This window comes from Heptranchias perlo, chromosome 22 (genome assembly GCF_035084215.1).
Source record: "Heptranchias perlo isolate sHepPer1 chromosome 22, sHepPer1.hap1, whole genome shotgun sequence".
NCBI classification, from domain to species: domain Eukaryota; kingdom Metazoa; phylum Chordata; class Chondrichthyes; order Hexanchiformes; family Hexanchidae; genus Heptranchias; species Heptranchias perlo.
The window spans coordinates 31,997,205-32,016,918 of NC_090346.1; the positions used below are offsets into that span (position 1 = coordinate 31,997,205).

At 44.7% G+C, this 19,714-nt stretch overlaps 1 long non-coding RNA gene across 1 annotated transcript in view; it reads right to left on the reverse strand.

Annotated features, from left to right (window-relative positions):
- Nucleotides 1-425: 425 nt before the first annotated feature.
- LOC137340918 (uncharacterized) overlaps nucleotides 426-19,714 on the reverse strand; it is a 29,896-nt gene continuing 10,607 nt past the window's right edge. Inside the window, exon 3 of the long non-coding RNA XR_010966905.1 lies at nucleotides 426-617. This is a non-coding gene — a long non-coding RNA (uncharacterized lncRNA). The remainder of the gene's footprint in view (nucleotides 618-19,714) is intronic.

The following is a 19,714-nucleotide window of genomic DNA, read 5'->3' on the forward strand; positions in this document are numbered from 1 at the left end:
GATTATGGAACAGCAGGTTAAAAAAAAATTGTGAAACATTTATCCTGCCTTTACCGTAAGTCATTGGATTACAGTGGGACTCTGTAGAAGTTTATGTGTGAATAAAAGTCATTCAGAGTGAAATTCTATAAATTTGAATCCAGGGTCCAGGAGTGAAAAGCATAGAAGGAGGTCTCCTTGTCACTGACTCTCCCATTCACTCTATCAAAACCTCTCAAACCCACTTTGCCATCCAGTTGAATCTCCCTCTTTACTCTTGACTAGATCTATCTTTGAAATAGATGTTAAGTAATTCAAAAGATGTTAAATACTACTGATATGCTTTCATGTAAAAATTGATTTGTTAAAATGCTTGCAATTTAATACATGCATAAACCCATAGATTTTTCATATTATTTTAATATTCTAAATATACTTACAGAAAAAGCAAGTTTTGACATTTTTTTCCTGATGATTCTTTCTACTCTCATTTCCCTGTTGTAGTTTAATTGTAGTTTTCTTTCTTGTTCTTCGACTGTTTTTCCAAAGGACATCTGTAGAGTTGTCTTAATGTTAGGATCATTGAAATAATGTTTGAGGCTTCGATCATGGATCCTTTCAACACCCAGAATGGGAAGCTGTAGGGAGAGGTTCAATTTCAACACAGAAAATATACATGAACGTAACGGTTTTGCAGCAAACTGAACAAAATGAACAATGTTGATCCATCTGTCCATTGTGTTCTGCCCTGAGGCAGGTCCTAATTCAAGTCTCATACATGATATTCCTGAGCTACTTACTAGGGAAGAGGAGCTGAGGTGGTTTCCCGTTGCCTTCCTCATGGTTTTTATCTTCAGTGTACCTTCCTCTAGGTGAGCTGTAACAGAGGCTAAAGACCCCCACCGACCCTTACGATGGGGTGGAGGGCGCTACCCGCAACCATCGGATGCAGGTACCCCTCACTGACTACGTTGATAAATGAGTATAAAGTGCGTGTAACCGATTGGGAATATGGGCAGAGATCGGTTATGCTGGATGTAGTGCCTGATTTAATTTTCCTGCTGTGTTTTCAAGTGGCACGATACACCCACCAGTTTTCCAGTATCAATATTTGAATCAGGCTCTAATACCATCATTTAGACGTCCATGCAATTTTCCAGGGTTTGTGCCACAATAGAACTGAGCTGTAAATGCACCCATATCCAGGGTTGCTGGTGCTATGTTGTATGCAGAAGTGCATTAAAACAGTTTTCAAAGACGACTTGTTGTATTTTGAAGTAGCTTTTCCAACCTTGTTGTTGATTTTTGCTCCTTATTTCACTTAGTTACTCAGCAGGCTTTGTGCAGAGTGTTTTGACACTCCCATATTTTGGAACATCCACAATATTGCCCCATGGGAATCCCCATTTATTTATGTTTTTTAGAGGAAAAAGAACAAAAGAATTTTACAGCATAGAAGGAGGTCTCCTTGTCACTGACTCTCCCATTCACTCTATCAAAACCTCTCATAATCTTAAAAACCTTTATTAAATTTCCTCCTAGGCTTCTCTGCTCCAGTGGAAATAGTTCTAGTATCTCAAGTCTCTTCTCATAACTATAGTTTCCCATTCCTGGCATAAAAGAAGAAGCAACAGAGATTGAGGCTGTGCCAGAGGCAGACTGTGTCCACCCTATAGCACCTCACTGATACATTTACACGCAGAGTCACAACTATCTGGATTGGCAGAGCAGTGCTGTCTGCAGATCTTCAGAATCACCAGCAAGACAGGAAATAGAACTGTGTCATCATCTGCAAGGACACCTGCAGTTAACATGCACCATAGAGCTGGCACTGTCAGTGGCAATAATGATCAGCCTTGCCCTTAAGTTCTCTGTCTTTGCCTCATTCCAAACATGCTGTAATGCTGTTAAATGGGGAGGCTGCACTGGAATGGCAAATGGGGCCACTATCTTCATTACCACCTCATGTAACACTATCTCCAATTTGTCAGCCATCAAATGGAGTTTGAGTAATGAACTCCTCCATTCCTTCGCCAAAAATGTAGTTTCCCACCTACATATTTATTGTGACAGTCACAGGGTTTTTTCAGCCAGTTTTATTACCCAGCGTCATTGTGAAGACTGAATTATATGTTAGAAATATTAGAAGCCTTTATAAAGACTACCAATATTTTTGTACCCATATGTGGCCACTTAAAAGTAAGTGTCAACATTCCTTTCATTTTACTCATTGCCTTTTGTAAACACCCCTCAAGGTCTTCTTACACATCATTTTCTCCCACCCCCATCCCCTAAGCTGGTAAAGGTAGGAAAAGGGTACAGCACAGTTGGTTTTAACTTTATGTGGACTTTCAAAGTGTTTTAATGGGCTATGACACTATTTCTTCACAGACCTATGTGAGTGTCTACACAGCCAAATTAATGCTTTATTAAACCTCTATGGGGATTCCAAGTAGCAAGAGTGGAATCAGTCAGGTGAGCAGCTAGGAACACCAAGCTCCACAACTCCTGCCCTAGACTCACCAACTCCATCATGGCATCTTAGATACTCCAGCACCAGCCCTGCTACACCTAATTGAGATGATGTAGTTAACAAGTCAGGAGGATTTTCTTTGGATGAAACATCGAGCAGCGCCCATTTTTTGGCACGTCCGGCTGGAAATGCGCTGCCGCTGCCTGCGTCCTTTACCCTCGCCTGAAGCTGGCGTTAGGCCCTTTGCATATGCAAATAAGGGGCCTAATGTCACCATGAGGTCCCTGCTCTAACATTGGTTTGCCCTGAAGCAGCCAGTGCCATCTGCTACTCCCAACCCCACATTAAAGGACCCTCCCAATCGCCGCCGTTCCCGCTCCCTCTCGTCCCCTGGAATCCCGATCCCCGATCTCCCATCCCCCAGACCCCCGATCTCCCACCCCCCCAGCCCCCAATTTCTCTCCCTCGCGACTGCAGGCCCGTTGGCTCAATCCAACTGCGACGTCTTGACCCCGCCGTCCATGACCAGAACCCTAGACCTACTTACCTAAAGGCCACTGTGGCACTAGAAATGGTCTGATTTCTTACCAGCCCTCTCCACTCTTCGCAGGCATGGTGTAGCACCATGCCGGCTCTATTACATTGAAATCCAAGGCTCAATATCAGGGGCACCTCGGACCTCACCATTCTGGTGCAGGGTATTTATCCTGCGCCCCCAAAAATGGGGGATCCCGGATTTCTGGGCCAATGTGTTTAGCATGTTTCTGTTACACCTTAAAATGCCATACATGGTAAGTGTCAGACTTGAAAGTATACATCACACTTGCATCTGATAACTCAAATATTATGTTCATAAATAGGAACGAATAACAACAGAACAGGTAGAGAATTTAGCAATGAACAAGGAGCAAGCAAGATAACGATAAAATTACATAGAAGTCACAAAACAGAAACAAGTCGTTTGGCCCAAACAGTACGTGTTGCTGTTTATCCGCCACGAGTAGTGGTCCTAATCCCATGTGCCCCCTCTGTTCCCATATCTTTTTATTCCCCTTTCCTTCAACACCTATCTAACCTATTCTTAAATGTTGACAAATGGTCTCTGCTTCAATCGCTAACTCTGGTGACACATTCCACAGTTACCAATCAAGAATTAGCATTCAGCAAACAGCTACCAATGAAATAACTAGCAAGGAGAACCAATGAAAGCACTCAAAATATTTTTTAAAAATCCCTTCAGCTGATGTCTTTTTTTGTTAGTAAACCAGAAGCATAAAACTAAAAAATAAGAGGGTAGAATTTCTGTGGAGGTTCCGTGATCTCCCACCACAGCTTTGGCATGAGACTGGCAGAAACTCTGGACAAACGGCATAAACAGCCATTATGGCAGCAGATTTAGAGAACCCTGTGGAAGTTACCGGCAAAGGTTTATAACATTAAAAAAATGAAAACTGCATCATTCAGAACAAAATCATTAAACTTACCCATGTTTCTATGTTTCAAATATTTCCAAAAATGTTTCCCTTTTGAAGCCTGCCCCTTTTTCAGATGCCTAGATCTTGAGATTATTGGACTATCTGCTACCCTAAATGAAAAGGCTTAATTAGGCAGCAGAGTACAGCTTCCAGAATGCACCAGTATCACACTGTGCAAGCTCCCAGAATGCACTTGGGGCTGATTCCTTTCTGAGTCAAATGAACAATTCCATTTTTTGGAATTGGGGGGGGAAGGGCATCACACACCAAGATTGTTTTATTGAGAGCAAGGCTGAACCATGTACAGAAGATACCAGAACTTGCTTTTTGTAAGATCCACCCACTCCTCCTTGCCAGCAATGAAAAGTCCTAACAGCTTTAAGACCAACGGAAGTCATTATCAGGACCTGTGAGGGTAGCTGACAATTTTCTTGTACAAAAACAACAAAACAGGATAATACATGAACTTTTTAACTCTATCTGAGGTAACTTAATAGGAAAAGCAATATGACTAATTATATACAAGGGCTTGTACTATGTAATAAACAGTAATAGTGCAAATATATTGGGTGCTAAATAGGGCTGTGTAGCGCCCGTTGTTTCGGCGCTATACGGCCTCTCCGACATCCAAGATGGAGTCTTGGATGCGCACGCACATTTCCTGTGTGACGTGCGCCAGACGCCATCTTGGTATAGGAGTTTGCGCAAGCGCAGATAACGAATGCTGGAATCATGTAAATTAGGGAGAAAATGGCTTCAATCAGTGTACAACACTTATTTAAAATGATAGACACCATTTTGGGACTTAACGTTCAACTCAACGCACAGTCTTAACCCGACCATCTGATCGTGTCTTAGAGTGCCTGGAGGCCCCCCCCCCCCACCGGCGCTATTTAAAGGGACCATGCAGGATTTACAGGATAGTGGCTGGATTATTGCCTCTGGCTGCCAAGACATTTGTAACTGTTTTTGGAGTTCTCCTGGACTTCAATACTAGGGCGCGGGGACATAGCCTAACATTTAGAGCCACGACGTGCAGGAGTGAAGTTAGGAAATGCTTCTACACGCAAAGGGTGGGAGACATTCGGAACGCTCTTCTGCAGACAGCAGTTGATGCAAGCTCACTTGTGAATGTTAAATCTGAGATTGATAGATTTCTGTGAACCAAGGGTATTAAGGGATATGGGGCTAAGACGGGTATATGGAGTTCGGTCACAGGTCCACCACGATCTCATTGAATGGTGGAACAGGCTTGAGGGGCTAAATGCCACCGCCGCTTGCTGCCTCTTGATATGCGCCACCTTCTCCTGCAAGAAAGCGGGACGTGTGTCTGGGTGACATGCCTGTCATGGTTGAATAGCTGCCAGTTTGTGTGGCATGTGAGTTGTGGGTGGGTGGCCTGAAACAGTGGTAATGTGTAAGGGTGAGAGGAAGCATCTGATTGGAAGAGTTGAGTACTGGTGGAGTTTATTGGTATGTGGGGGATGGGGGGTGTAGTGCATGGTGCAGTTGGTAGGAGACGCCACCTGACAGTTGACCTCAATCACCTTGACCACTCATGTCAAAGCATTGAACTTCTTCCTGCACTGCATCCATGTTCATGATGCTGAGTGCCTGGCATTGACTTCATCCACCGCTGTCTCCCACTTCCTTTTGAGTATATGTCTGGAGGGCCTCTTGCCCCCCCCCCCCCCCCCGCAGATATAGGATGTCCCTTCTTCTGTCCACCTCTTGCACCCAAGGTCTCTAATGCATCAGCAGAGAACCTTGGTGCATGCACTCTCACAGGCCTGGTACCAACTCAGATCGGCAGATTGGTGAGATCTGGTGTGCAGATTGGAGGATGTGGGATTTAGTAGTGCGCAACCTTTATTCAATGTTTTAACATAACTCATCAGTGTGTAAACATAGGGATGAGATCTGAATCTGTGTTTTACGTGTGCAATGTCTGATCTCAGTTCAGACTCCATGCAGACAGTAGACTGTTATTTTCAGCAAACAACAGGTACCAGCTACCTTTAAGAGAGTTCTAAGAAACATCCTCCCTTTAAGAGATTGAGCTCCCTCTGGTGGTGGAAAGTGCAAATTGCATTAATTCCACATGCAAGGCCTGGAGAGGAACGTCAATTGCATGTAAGTTCTCCCTTGGGTCCAAACATGCGTCCTGCCTTCGTAGGGTCCATCGGGCGCGGGGTGGCTACGCATCATGCTACCATCGCCCAAAACGGACCCTTATCCAATTTTTCCCCGTACCGATTATGCCACTTTCACCAGCCTTAGCCCCAGGATAACTTCTACTTCTGGCATCACAGGAATGTGTAATCCTCTGGCTTCGGCCCTAGAGAGGTCTCCACTTAAAGCTCAGCTCCAAGAATGTCTTTGGTCCTGGCCTCAGCATCAAGAATGCCTCCATTACCCCAAGAAAACCGGTATTTTCATTCTCAGTTCCGGTCTTCAGCCTGAGGAATGCCTTCACTTCTGGCCAAAGCTCCAGGAGGGCTTCTGCCTGATTTAGGCACCATTGTTTGCCACTCCCAGTTGTCAGATAATAAAAACTGACACTATTCCATCCCCGCTACAACTTGGACTGTGCAATGATTTCTCTCTCTCCAGCTCCCACTTTGCCAAATTGTTATACTCCCTGACCCCTCTGTTGCACTACGTATCCAGCTATTCTTGATTCCATTCCTCTGGTAATTTTTTTAGGTTGAAGTAGACCAAGAAGAGGCCTATAATGTTGCCAAGAAGAGTAATAAGCCTGGGGATTGGGAGAGCTTTAGAAACCAACAAAGGATGACCAAAAAGTTGATAAAAAGGGAGAAAATAGAATATGAAAGTAAACTAGCAAGAAATATAAAAACGTATTGTAAGAGCTTCTACAAGTATGTAAAAAGGAAGAGAGTAGCAAAAGTAAACGTTGGTCCCTTAGAGGCTGAGACAGAAGAAACTATAATTGGGAATCAAGAAATGGCAGATGCGTTAAACAAATATTTTATATCTGTCTTCACAGTAGAAATCACAAAAAGCATATCAAAAATAGTGGGGAACCAAGGGGTAAATGAGAGTGAGGAACTTAAAACAATTAATATCACTAGGGAAAAAATACCGGACAAACTAATGGGAGTAAAAGCCGACAAATCCCCTGGACCTGATGGCCTACATCCTAGGGTTCTAAAAGAGGTGGCTGCAGAGATAGTGAATGCATTGGTTATGATCTTCCAAAATTCTCTAGATTCTGGAACGGTCCCAGTGGACTGGAAGGTAGCAAATGTTACCCCGCTATTCAAGAAGGGAGGGAGTGAGAAAACAAGTAACTACAGGCCAGTTAGCCTGACATCGGTCATCGGGAAAATGCTGGAATCCATTATTAAGGAAGTGGTAACAGGGCACTTAGAAAATCATAAGGCAGGGTCAACACGGTTTTAAGAAAGGGAAATCATGTTTGAAAAATGTATTATAGTTTTTTGAGGATGTAACTAGCAGGGTAGATAAAGGGGAAGCAGTGGATGTAGTATATTTGGATTTTCAAAAGGCATTCGATATGGTGCCACATAAAAGGTTGTTACACAAGGTAAGGGCTCATGGGGTTGGGGGTAATATATTAGCATGGATAGAGGATTGGTTAAAGGACAGAAAATAGAGAGTAGGGATAAACGGGTCACTCTCAGGTTAGCAGGCTGTAACTAGTGGGGTGCCGCGAGGTTCGGTGCTTGGGCCTCAGCTATTTACAATCTATATTAATGACTTAGATGAAGGGACCGTGTGTAATGTATCCAAGTTTGCTGACAATACAAAACTAGGTGGGAAAGTAAGCTGTGAGGAGGACACAAATAGTCTGCAAAGGGATATAGACAGATTAAGTAAGTGGGCAAGAAGGTGGCAGATGGAGTATAATGTGGGGAAGTGTGAGGTTATTCACTTTGGTAGGAAGAATAGAAAAACAGAATATTTTTTAAATGGTGAGAAACTATTAAATGTTGGTGTTCAGAGAGACTTGGGTGTCCTCGTACAAGAAACACAAAAAAGTTAGTATGCAGGTACAGCAGTCAATTAGGAAAGCAAATGGCATGTTGGCCTTTATTGCGAGGTTGGAGTACAAGAGTAAGGAAGTCTTACTACAGTTGTACAGGGCTTTGGTGAGACCTCACCTGGAATACTGCGTACAGTTTTGGTCTTCTTACCTAAGGATATACTTGCCTTGGAGGCGGTGCAGCAAAGGTTCACTAGATTAATTCCTGGAATGAGAGGGTTGTCCTCTGAAGAGAGGTTGAGTAGACTGGGCCTATACTCTCTGGAGTTTAGAAGAATGAGAGGTGATCTCACTGAAACATATAAGATTATGAGGGGGCTTGGCAGGGTAGATGCTGAGAGATTGCTTCCTCTTGCTAGAGAGTCTAGAATTAGGGGACATAGTCTCAGGATAAGGGGTTGGCCATTCAAGACTGAGAAGAGGAGGAATTTCTTCACTCAGAGGGTTGTGAATCTTTGCAATTCATTAACCCAGAGGGTTGTGGACGCTGAGTCATTGAATATATTCAAGGCTGAGATGGATAGATTTTTGGACTCTAGGGGAATCAAGGGATAAGCCGGGAAAGTGGAGTTGAGGTCAAAGTTCAGCCATGATTTTATTGAATGTCGGAGCAGGCTCGAGGGGCCATATGGCCTACTCCTGCTCCTATTCCTTAAGTTCTTATGTTCCTATTCATAATCTTGTCTTCCTGTTCGACCTTGAGCTGAGCTTTAAATCTCATATTCTTTTCATTGCAAAAACCACTTACTTCCACCTCCACAACCATGCCTGCCACTGCTCCTACCTCAGCCCCTCCACTGCTGAAATCCTGATACATGCCTTTGTCATCTCCAGACTTAATTAACGCTCTGCTAGCTTGCCTCCCATCCTGCACTGCCCATAAACTCCAACTTTACCAAAACTCACACATATCCTGTCACACACTAAATTCCATTCATCCATCACCCCATCCTTATTAACCTTTGGAGGCTCTCACCCCCTCCCCACCTCCCCCGCCCCACCCACACTCCCAATGTATTAAATTCAAAAACCTTGTTCTTATCCATAATTCCCTCCATGACTCACCCAATTCCTGCTCCACCCTATAACTCGTCCCGAATGTTCTGTTCCTCCGACTTCAGCCTTCTGTGCATTCCCGCACTTTCCTACACCATTAATGGCAAAGTTTTTAGCTGCCTTGGTCCTACTCTTTAAAGCTCTTTGCCATTCCATCTCTCTTCACCTATAAAAACCTCCTCAAGACCCGTGTCTTTGACTAAGCTTTCAATCGCCTCTCCTAATCTGCCTTCAAAGCTCAGTGTCCAGTTAGACAACTGACAAGCATGGGTTTGACGTCTTGCTAGGTGGACAGCAGGTACCGGGAGCTCTTCATGAGTGATATGGTGAGCAGCATAACTATTCATAAAATGTTTGAATGCTTTGCCACTATCCTCCTGACCACAGTACAGATAAGCATCATACCCCACCATCAGTTGGAGGTTTGGAGCTTCAACCGCAGCTGCTTGCTTATCTATAACCCAATCATGGTAGGTATGACCTCTGGATATATGAGTGCGTTGGTCCCCAGATAATGCAATAGTTTCATCATGAGCTCTATGATGAACATTTAGATGGCGGAAGGACCCACACGGGACAGCTTCTGTCGTGCCATCTATCTTGGTGTTCCAGGTGTCCAATGCTGTGTATCAGGCTCACTCTTCACTATCCGCTTGAAAACCAGATGCTCGTGTAAGGGACTTTGACAAAAAGCCGTGCCTGATATAAAGCTGATTTCTCTGCCGAGGTACTCAGTGACAGATTGGTGTAGGCTGTAGCCCTCTCTCCCTGAAGTTTCTTTCTCTTTTTGAGACAAATCCACCTCACAGTTGGCTCAGGATCTCACACGAGCCAGAGGAAACCTTTTGTTGCAAGCCTAGGAATTCCAAACCGTGAAGGCGATCTATTTGGATACATGTATTATATACCACAGCCTTAAAGCCACAAACTGTCCTGCACAATCTTTACGAGAGTGGAATCCAGTCTGATCATTTTTGATCATTTCCTCCAGCCTCTAGGGCAACCTGAAAAAGCACCTTAAGAGCCATTGATATCAGTGAGATTCCTTGGTAATCTTGAAGCTGACTAGGATCTCCCTTTTTGTAGATGGAAACTACAACTGTGTTTTGGAATGCTGAAGGTATGTGTGCCTCATAGAGAATCCTATTTACCAGCCTCAGAAAGGGTCGTGCCGAAGCAAGTCAGTGATTCATTGCTGTTCCTCTTCTCCTCAGGTAGAACAATTTTTAGGAATTTGACATGAATACCATCCATGCCTGCTGCACTCCCATTAGCTGGGCAATGTAGTGCGGAGTCCACTACCTCCCACCAAATTGGTTCATTAAGGCCTTCTATATATATATAGTACACTGCACCAATTTTTCTGACCACTATGCAGATGGCTCCTTGCTATGGACTGTTGGGTCAGATATGCTGTGCCATTATCTACCCTTACACCCTTCGATTGCTCTGAAGAAGCTTCAAGTAATGCTTATAAATCTCCAGCTCCTCCCAAGGGTGGAAGAAAACAGCAAAAAAATGACAGTCTTCCTTTGTCTTTTTTAATACTTTTTTTTAAAAAGGTGCTCTATAGATTAAAGACCTTTTGCTTTTGCCTACATTATTTTAACAGGGTGCTGTTAAGTAGATGAGCAGCTAGCAGGCTCTAGCTCCAGTTTGTTTATGACTTCAGTTGCAGAGACAAGGAAATCAATGGTTACGTTATCTTCCGTAGAGTCCACCCTAATAGCAGTAACAAAGACCTAGTCCTAAAGAAATGGGGGGCTGATTTTCGGATGGCAGAGCAGTTGCGTTGGGGGTGGGAGGCTCCTAAAATCGTAGAAATCCAGAGCAGGTTCGGAGCCCGGCACCAACCCACTGACCTCCGGGTTCCCCAGTGACGCGCTCGGGTGCGCGCGGGGCTCCCGAATGCGGGAGTCCCACCGGCAATTAAAGCCGGCGGGATGATAATTTACATACTTTTACACATAGCTAAAGTACTTGAGATACCTGATTGAGTAGACATTTTGGCAGGGGTGCAATTTTGAAGGATCCTCAGCGTGTTTCCCGTGCTGTGGGAAACACTCCCTGTTGCAACAGACATGTTTCAGCCAGCAGCCAGTGGGAGATGCAAATGATTATTTGACAGGTGGGGAGAAAACCTTATTTATTGCAGCAGGGCACTCTGTCAATTCAGACAAAGTTTTGGCTGCAAGATCTTTGTGTTTTCGCTCAAAATTCTTACTTTCCACGAAAAACTCTGCTGTGCAAACATATTTACCTACTTTGCGGACCCCCTCAAACTCACACCGTCAGGATGGGGGCACCATGGCTGCATTCATCACTTCATCCGAGGACGAGCAACATCACCAGCCTCACCAGGCATGGCGTCCACCTCCGCCACGTGGAGCTCCACAACACAGTGCTGCACCACAGGCACCTGCACAAGAGCATGGAGGGCAACAACAGAGGGAGTGATGTCACAGGAGGCACTACCCTCGCAACAGAGTCTACAGACCAAGGCTCAGCTTCCTGGAGCTCTCTGAGGAGCAGTGCATACAGAGGCTCAGAGTCAGTCGCCAGGTAGTTGCAGACATCTGCAGCCTCCTTCATGCCGAGCTGCTCCCGGCTGGGCCGAGACAAAGTCACCACTGCCCTCAACTTCTTCGCCTCCGGATCGTTCCAGGGTGCCACCGGGGACATCGCCTGGGTCTCTCAGTCGTCGGCACACAAGTGCATAAGGCAGGTCATCGACAGCTTGTTTCGCAGGGCCCCGCACTACTTCAACTTCCCCATGGACGACCTCAGCCAGACGGAGAGGGCAGTGGGATTCCACGCTGTGGCTGGCTTCCCATGGGAGCAGGGTGTAATTGATTGCACCAATATAGTAATACGAGCACTTCCACATGAGCCAGGAATGTTCATCAACAGGAAGGGCTATCACTCCATCAACACTCAGCTCATTTGTGACCACCGCAAGAGATTCCTTCACGTGTGCGCCAGATACCCTGGCAGCTGCCACGATTCCTTCATCCTCCGGGAGTCCAACATTCCGCCCCTCTTCCACATACCGAACACCCGCAAGGGCTGGCTCCTCAGGGACAAGGGATACCCCCTGCACACCTCTGAGGAACCCCACCACCGAGCAACAGCGTCAATATAACGACAGCCACATCACTACCAGGTCTACAATTGAGCATGCTATAGGGCTGCTCAAGATGTGCTTCAAGTGCCTTGATCATTCTGGGGGAGCGCTTCAATATGCACCAGACAGAGTGGCACGCATTATAGTCGTCTGCTGTGCCCTGCACAACATGGCAAACAGAGAGGGGTGCCGCTTGAGGAGGCCCCATCCACAACTGCCACCCACATTGAGGAGGAGGCGGAGGAGGAGGAGGAGGAGGAGGAGGAGCAACCCATGGGCAGAACAATGGCTCACCTGGCTGCTCGTGAGACCAGGGAGTCACTGATATGTGAATGGTTCTCCTAACATCGGACAGTGTGACGAGTCCAGTCCTCACCTGGATAGAGCAGCGGCCACACCAGCACCGCTCCCCCCCCCCGCACAAAACAGTCCTGCAACTACACATATGCCCACTGTCGAGTGACCCAATGGGTGGCATCAAGTGTGGGTGTTCATGGTGAACCTCATGAAAGGGCCTTATTACAGAAGCCAGTCAAGCATGGTCAAGACGTGGCAGTAGTGGTGACAATAATAATATTTAATGCGCATTTAACAAAAAGCAAATATAAATAAAAAACATGAACAACCTTCAAACACCCTTGTGCATCCCCTTTCTGCTTACAAAACCTTCGCCTTTCGCTTCTGACTACTTCTATGTGGTGCATCTCCTGTGGCTGCAGCAGAGGTAGTCGCAGGTTGATCTTGTTCATGCCCTGACCAATTAAATGCTTTGGGCCTACGCCCTCTGGGTTTCAGTGCCCGTGAGGGCCCCTCCAAAGACTGCCCCACCTGCACCTGTGCAGGGGCAGACTTGGCCACCTGGAGAGGAGGCAGCATTGTGGGTACTGGTTGAGAAGGGGGCAACGGGTGAGATGTGGGGGCGTTTTGAGTGGCGTCCCCACTTCCATGTCCCCTTTCGCCATCATCTCTTCCCTGGGCCAGGCCCATACTACTCCTACCACTCTACCGGACAACAGTTTGGAGGACATATGTGAAGCCTTGTAAGGCCAGTGCTAGTGTATCTGCGTGCCTGTTTAAGGCGGCAGAGTGTTGTTCACCCTGAGTCCAAACGGCCGTTGTCAGGGCCTGAATGGACACATTTGTGAGCCGTGCTTGAAGCTCCATGGAGACTAGCCTTCCCTCCATCGGAGGCATTCCCGCACTTACCCATGAAACTATCTCAGAGATGCCATCATGTCCCTGTGACACTATCTCAGAGATGCCCTCATATCCCTGTTTCATTATCTCAGAGATGCGCTCTCTTACCTGTGCCACTCATGCAGGAGTTGGACTCCTCTATCCTCTGCACGATTGTGGAGTGTGCGCGTGGCATTTGTTCCAGCACCTCGCAAATGTGCTGCTGCTCTTCGATCATTCTCCTTTTAATGGATGGCCCCCAGGGTTCAGCATCTGTGTCCAGCTAAGCAGAGCTTGGAGAAGAGTGCTCCCACCCACGTGGACTCTCCGCGGCTGCCTCTGCCACCAGTGTCTGCTCGTGCTCACGTGTGTGGTAACTGCGGACGGGCACCAACCAAAGTGTGTGTATCTGCGCTGGTGGATGGCTCGCTCAGATGTGATGGTGCACCTTCAGAGGCCGGCAGGTCCTCTGAGGAATCGCCCTCCACCATCACAGCAGTCGCTGACGGCCCTGTAAGAGAACAGAAGGCAATATTAAGCATGATGTTGAGGTGCTGAAGATGGCAAGGCATGTTAACATCAATTCATATTGTGTGTGCTGAATGTTAAAGTTCTGTCACCAGATGTTTGTCGGGTGCCAGTCTCGGCGTCCCTGACAGACAGGCACTCGAGGGTGCGGCTCAGCTCCAGTGCCTCCTGCTCCGCGTCTGTGAGCACGACTATCTGTTGCGGCCCCTCTCCCGTGCATTCTGACCTCTCTTCCCCTATAAGGGGATAAAGTACAGATTCGTGAGTGAGTGATGGTGACGTGGCCAACTGATGAATGCATTGGTTAGGGTGCAGCTGACCATGAAAGAGATGCATCAGAGGGTGAGTATGAGGCAGAGCCATGACAGTGTATGAGGATTGGGTTGAGTGGTAGTGGTGGGGTGAGTACTGGGGAGGTGAGCAAGTGCAGATAAGTTGAGGATGAGCTTTGAGTGGGTGTGAGGAGTGATGTGATAGAGTAGTGTTGGCAGTGCAGAATGAGTTATGGGATGGGAGCGGTACTCACTTTGGCTGACCTAGTTAGGTCATTGAAGTGCTTCCTGCACTGGATCCAGGTGCGGGAGATGTTGCTGCTGATGGTGACCTCCTCTGCCACCTCGAGCCAGGCCTTCTTGGTGGCAGAGGCAGGCCACTTCCTCCCGTCCGCCAGGTAGAACACATCCCTCCTCCTCCTTACCCCATCCAGTAGCACCTGGAGTGAGGCACCACTAAATCTAGGAGCAGCCTTTCCCCTGGGTTGCTCCATTGTTCTATTTGGGTGTTTGCTCCAGGAGCAACCATTGGGGGACTATCCCTTTAGAGCTCCTACAGCTGACAGCCTGTGATGCGGGTGCGCAGTCCGCCCGCTGCGCAGATGTCGGATGCCAAACCCGGAAGCCATCCTAAGTGGCTCCAAGTGACGCACGATCGAATGGGGAATGGACAGATTTTATTGGGCGCATTGCCCAATCGCCTCCCTGGTGGCATCCCGCCTCCCCGTTAATATCGGGGCTATGGTCAGCAAAATCTTCTTTATGACTATGTGCCATGGTCTAATCACTCATAACACAAATGCCATCAGTCATTCCAAACTTGTAGCCACCCTTTGTCATAAGTACATCCTCTTGTGCAAGACAACTAAGCTGCACTCTTAAGAAAGAAGCTTACTGATCAATGGTCTGAAGTTCCTCATTGTTGAATATGCAATTGGAAAGCAAAGGATGTGTCAAGCTACTCACAACGACATGATTTATAGAATCATAGAAATTTAAGGCACAGAAGGAGGCCATTCGGCCCATCATGTCTGTGCCAGCCGAAAAAGAGCTATCCAGCTTAATCCCACTTTCCAGCTCTTTGTAGCCCTGTAGGTTACAGCACCTCAAGTGCACATCCAAGTACCCTTTAAATGCGATGAGGGTTTTTGCCTCTATCACCCTTTCAGGCAGTGAGTTCCAGACCCCCACCACCCTCTGGGTGAAAATATTTCTCCTCAACTCCCTTCTTATCCTTCTACCAATCACTTTAAATCTATGCCCCCTGGTTATTGACCTTTCTGCTAAGGGAAATAGGTCCTTCCTATCCACTTTTTAAATGACGTTTAATACTGTCCCTGAGAATTTTTTCCAATAATTTGTCCACCACCCGGGTTAGGCTGACTGGCCTGTAATTACTGTAATTACAATATAATGATTGATTGCTGTGTTCCTTTAAACCTTAAGCCGCTGCCTCATAATTGGTGAAGCCCAGAAAGGATAGAGAGAGGACTGCTGCTGGAGAGATTTGCACCATCTTAAAATTTCAGAGACTGACATATTCCAGTCACTCGTAAAGAGCAATGGACAGTCAGAAAAAATATTGTAAGACCATCCAAAGATGGATATAGACTTGAGGGTCCTGAGTAATGATGGAGTAATATATACTTTATTTTGTTAAAAAAAAAAGTTGTTTGAAATGTGTGCATGTAGTATTCTGTACATAAATCATTATAAGCAAAATGAGTACATTTGTTTTCAAACTTTGCATTAAAAGCATTTAAAAATATTGAACTGACAGGTATGCTGTCCCTTAATTCCAGTTTCTCCCAAATCACGCCTTTGCTTGGATAAGGGCGTATTCAGCTTCTATCAACAATTACAAAAACCAGGAATTACTATAGAATCATGACTCATTTGTTCTATTTCTGACTCTATTCAAAAAAAGTACAGGAAGTGATTTCTAGAATAAAATTTTGAATTTTAGCAACAGAGTGATACAGCATAACAAAGGAATTCATGTATCTTATTACTGGTTTACTATATTGTTATACTGTTAAATTTTAAATAATAAATGTAACTACTCTTCTGTTCCTTTACTCTTACTAATGTTATTCTTCTGATATTTACGGAACATTATCAGGAACAGATATATTTTATATTGAACTTTTGCATACAAGATATAAGTATATTAATGTAAAGAATAATTATCTTAACTTCCTCAATTGTTGTCACAGTGGGAGACACAAATACATATCTAAAGAGCAATAAATCACTATTGACTTATTTGCTGCGTGGAAGTTTTTCAAATTGAGAAGCAACTGAATTGTAAACAAAAGGTGTTGTAACATGCATGTACAGGCTTGTTGAGAAAACAATGAATAAAGTTAGCAAGAAACAAATTTAGAATGGCAAAGTTAATGATCTGCTTTCTGTTATCAGGAATATTTTAAGCCACAAAATTGAACCAAACAAAGCTTCATAATGTCAAGGGCAAGTTATTGAATTGCACAACCACTCATTGATTTGGTGGTATTTATATGTGGTTGTTTTTATTTATGCTTTCAAATGCTGCTGATGTCTCATTTTTCCATCCATACACTTGTTCTTAAATTGCATTTTTTGCCACAGCCTTTTGATCTCACAAGTGTTTTATTCTACAAAGGTCAAAAGTAACTAACCAATCATCTGTATCTTATTAAAAATCTATGATCTACATGCACTTCCTGTCTATAAGACTTTAATTTCTGTTGTCATATTGTTTGTCACACTTTTGTGTCATCTTTTTCCAATATAAAATCTCCACCTATGTAAACTCATCACCTATAATTATACAATTTTGTCATTAGTAGCATTGTTTTATCTTTTCCCTACAAATTGCTTAAAATGCTTGCTGCTAATTTTTTATTTGTAGTCTTTTCTCAGTAGCTGAAATTGCTAATGTCCAAAATAAAGGTTTAAACAAAATAATAAATTTTAAAAGTATACTTTTCACAATAATATGATTAAATGTATCCACTGAATTGCCTTTTGTTTCTTTTAATGCCTTCATTAAAGTTTTTACTTGAACACCTTATCTTCTCCCAAAAGCCTCAGCTTGGATTTGATATTTTTACCCAGAGCTGTGACACTGTTAACTAAATTTGGATTATATGGTCAAAGTATGTTCAGTGTATCTAATTTCCCAGGATGTAACAGTAGTGTTCAGTCAGTTGCACTGATGCAATATTTTTATTTAGTTTCTGCCAGTTGCCTTCCAAAATTATTTGACGAAAAGCTACACTGTACTGATTACACTCCTGCTGTAGCTTTTGTTTACGTGTTCTATATTTTTCAGAAAGTGTATTAAGCTGATATAGAGTGTCTTTCATTCTGCTAATGTTAGTTACATTTTCAAAAAAACAATTCTTGAATTTTGAAGACAACAGATTAATTATGTCATCTTTTTGTTGACAATTAGAACATGTAAATGTTCTAATTGCTAACACCTGAGACACAGCTTCTAACTACTAACATTTGTGAGGCACAGAGAGAGAGCCTTTCTTCATTCTAATTTGGTTTATTAAACAAAAGTACACTGCATTTTATAGTAAACAAAATCTCTTGAACAACAAGAACAACTACTTGCATTTATATAATGCCTTTAACGTAGTAAAATGTCTCAAGGCACTTCACAGGAGCGTTATCAAACACAATTTGACACCGAGCCACATAAGGAGCTATTAGGATAGGTGACCAAAAGCTTGGTCAAAGAGGTAGGTTTTAAGGAGCGTCTTAGAAGAGGAGAGAGGTAACGAGAAGTTTAGGGAGGGAATTCCAGTGCTTAGGGCCTACGCAGCTGAAGGCACAGCCACCAATGATGGAGTGATTAAAATTGGGGATTCGCAAGAGGCAAGAATTAGAGGAGTGCAGAGATCTTGGAGGGTTGTAAGGCTGGGGGAGGTTACAGAGATAGGGAGGGGCAAGGCCATGGAGGGATTTGAAAACAAGGATGAGAATTTTAAAATCGAGGCATTCCCAATATTTAGTTGGAGGAAATTTGTGCTCATCCAGTACTGGATGTCGGACAAGCAGTGTGACAAATCAGAGGCAGTGGAAGGGTCGAGAGAGGTGGTGAGGTAGAGCTGATCGCCATCAGCGTACATGTGGAACTTGACATGTTTTCGGATGATATTGCTGAGGGGCAGCATGTAGATGAGAAATAGAAGGGGGCCAAGGATAGATCCTTGGGGGACTCCAGAGGTAACGGTGCAGGAGCGGGAAGAGAAGCCATTGCAGGTGATTCTCTGGCTACGACTGGATAGATAAGAATGGAACCAGGCGAGCGCAGTCCCACCCAGCTAGACAACGGAAGAAAGGCATTGGAGGAGGATGGTGTGGTCAACCGTGTCAAAAGCTGCAGAAAGGTCGAGACGGGAAATAGATAGGTAGCGAGGATAGATGGGGAAAAGGAGGAAAGCAAGATGAGGGTGAGTGGGCCTCTAATCACTCACCTGCCTTGGGAGGAGTGAGAGAGAGGGGGGAGTGGATGGCGGATTAAGGATGGGGGATTGGAGGGAGTCACTGAACGCTACTTGTCTGCTGCAAACTCCACCAAAAATGAAGCCTGCAACTGTCGGTAACTCCTTTTCCTGTCATGTCATGCCACGCCACCCGCCACCTTCTACCTAAAAAGAAAAAGACAGAGAGAGAAACAGAAGAGGAGAGACAATAAGAGAAACAGCAACACAAGATAGGTGAAAGAGACCACACTGCCTGACTTACAATATGCAATGCCAAGGGAGATCTACTAGTGATATATTAAAAGTCTTGCAATTGCATGCACTTCATAATATCACACTTATTTCCTACATCACTATTTTCTCACACTTATGTGATACTTAGTAACACCCGTGGTAACAGTTCCAGTGTAATGCCTTGGGTAGTGCGTGGGCAGCTTAATTTTCTGAGTTAAAATTAATCATTACCTGGCAGTGCAGGCCTCCCAACAGTAGGTAGGAATGTTGCACTTATTCTCTTCACATCCCAGTTGACGCAACCCCCAATACTGGTTCTGATCTGAGATGCACCTTTCTTGGTGGACCTGCCCCTCATCCAAAATCCCTTCCAGACATCTCTTCCTCACCCTACCTGCGTTTGGCTGTACTGACCATTTACAATTGTTTGCTACCATGTGCCTCCTTCTTAAGCCCACTTTCAGGCCTTAATCTTCCTTCGGCCCTACAAGTAGTGTGGGTAGAGTTAAGGAACAATAAAGGATGCAAGACTCTGGTAGGAATTGTCTATAGACCTCCTGATAGTAGTGATGTAGTGGGGGGGGGGGGGGGGGGGGAGTATAAACATGGAGATCAGGGAAACATGTAGCAAAAACAAAGTGGTTATAATGGGAGATTTTAATTTTCACATAGACTGGGAGAAGCAGAACAGCTCAAGTAGAAAAGGCAATGAATTTCTAGAATGTATTTCATGGCAGTTTTCTGGAACAATATGTTTTTGAACCAGCAAGGGAACAGGCCATACTGGATTTATTGATGAGTAACAAACCAGAATTAGTTAATAATCTGAAATAAGGGATAAGGGAGCATCTTGCAAATAGTGGCCATGATATGATTAAATTTGATA